The 2,231-nt window shown below is 45.7% G+C and overlaps 1 long non-coding RNA gene across 1 annotated transcript; it reads left to right on the plus strand.

The window, feature by feature from the left end:
• The first annotated feature begins 235 nt into the window (after positions 1 to 235).
• On the plus strand, positions 236 to 1,917 carry LOC140695861 (uncharacterized). The gene is made up of 2 exons (XR_012071691.1): positions 236 to 445; positions 1,680 to 1,917. It is a non-coding gene; the product is annotated as an uncharacterized lncRNA (long non-coding RNA).
• The last annotated feature ends 314 nt before the right edge of the window (positions 1,918 to 2,231 follow it).

Here is a 2,231-nt window from a genome sequence, read left to right on the forward strand (position 1 = left end):
CGAAAGACCAATTACATTTATAGGATTGTTGGCCTCTCTAATACCTGCAGGCAACCATATCAGACCTCACTTTGTCTCGCTGCCTTCTGGGTTATACATTTGCAGCTCCAGCTGCAGTCTCACTAGGACTTTTAAATCCCCTGGTCTCTTGTATTGTTTACAGCTAGCAGGAGGCTCATGCATGGCCCTTTGAAGAGGATGCATTGTGACATCATGTAAGGAAGCCACAGCAAACACCATCTACAGGTTCTCCCTTAAGTCCTCAGCTCCAGAACAGTTCCATAAATCCCAGCATTGTAGGAATCGAACTACAGAAAGGCACCATGTCAGATAAACACTAACTTCCTGAAACAAAGACTTTGGAGCCTCTTCCAGGGCTGAGGGGAGATTGGCCTGTTATCTGCCCCCAGACCTGGGGTTGTGAGAAAGCTGGGAGCCGGCTGAGGTGAGTGAGAAGCACAGTGGGAAGAGTTTGTGTTCCTTCTGAGCGCTCTGGAGTCAGATTGCCTGGTTCCAACTCAGCTCCACTGTTTGGGTCCTTGGGCAACCACTCCCTGTCTCCTTTTCCTCTCTTGTAAAGTGGAGAGAATGAAAGTGCCTGCCTCACAGGAGACTTGTCAGAGTTAAAGAAGGGAATACAGGGGATGACAAGCACACGACGACCCCTGGCACGAAGTAAGTGCTTGATACGGGTCAGCTCCTACCACTGACGTGCCTGCTCCAGCACCAACCGCCTGGACTTGTTACCTCCACAGGCTCCGCCCCAAAACGGAGTGGAGCATTAACCCTGATGGCCAGGCAACCTAAAAATGTGGTGGCCCCAAGGAGGACTGTTGTCTTCTCACTCAAGACACTGAACAGAGGCTTTTGTGCTAGAACTTTCCAAAGGCAACAATACCAGCTGAGCCTCACTAAGCAGCATTACCTGCTGTGCCAACCTTGGAATCAGATAGTGTGCTTGGGTCTGGAACCTGGGCTCTGAACCGTGGTGACTCTGATAAGTACCAATTAGGGCCTTCCTCAATTTTAGCAAGTGCAGGCTGCAAAATGTGAATGCTTTACCCGGCAACAAAAAGCTAAGGATTTCCTGTTAACCTCAGTTGCTTATTAAACCTCCCATCTTGAGTGCTGCAATCTACCCTAATAACATGGTTCTTTACCCTCAGCCTGTGTCCCCTTATTCATTAACTGGCATCTGTTCCACATGAAGCTACCATCCTGGGAATTTCCAGGAAAGAGGATGAGCCCCCCAAGCAAAACTCTGGTGTGAAATGATTCATGATCCCCAACTCCTCCCCTTCCCCAGATGGAGTTGTGAGTCAGAGGCTATTGTCACCAAATATCACCTTCAAGTGTTAATGGTGTTTTCATCTAACTTGGTCTGAATTTCGAATATTTCTGGGCTCACCTACTCTTCAGGACAACCCCAGCATTTCACACTGAGATTAACACTCTCTAACACAGCACACGGTGCCAGAGCATAACATTCACAAGGGGGAAATAACTTGAAAGCGAAGGAGACCAAAAAGGCATAATTACCCCCGGCAAACTGTTTTGTTCATTCAGTGATTACAGTGGTTTTAAAGCCTTATAATTTATCATAGCTCAGAACAATTTAAATCTCAGCTGTGCTCCTTTGAGAAACCAAGATGCTTCCCTTTCCTTATTCCTTCTGACAGGCTATTCTTTTAATATCATCTTAGTTCTAAGATGGCATAGACTGTACCTTCCCTCCATCACACACAGAAAAGAGGAAAGCTGACAGCCACAGACTCCAACCTCTGCATCAGGCGGCGATACCCAAAGAACCGAAGAATCTAACAGTTCCAAATGGGTGCAGTTTCTTTCAGGTTCAAGTATCGGTTTGCTTGTTTTGCTGCTGTTAATCACCTCTTAAACAAACAATTGCTTTATCTATGTACTGTGCCTCATTTCACTTTCAAATTATGTGTGTGTGTTGCTCCTAACAGCTTATTATGATCTATAATTAACAATTTTGCTGAAAACAGAGCCGTGTATTGAAGAGAGCCCACATGCTATCTGAGAAGTACTTGAAATGAAAGGCCTTTGTTTTTTTCCCCCCAAATTTGGCAAACAGAAGGTACCTCCCTTCTCTGCTGTACGTTGTCTGCACTAGAAGTCCCAAAGTGTCCAGGTAGAAAATTAAGAGTTCAAACTTTGGCAAGATTTCAGTTTGCTACCTTCGAATCTAAATAAACCAGGGGTTCTCA

This window comes from Vicugna pacos, chromosome 4 (assembly GCF_048564905.1).
Source record: "Vicugna pacos chromosome 4, VicPac4, whole genome shotgun sequence".
Taxonomy (NCBI): Eukaryota; Metazoa; Chordata; class Mammalia; order Artiodactyla; family Camelidae; genus Vicugna; species Vicugna pacos.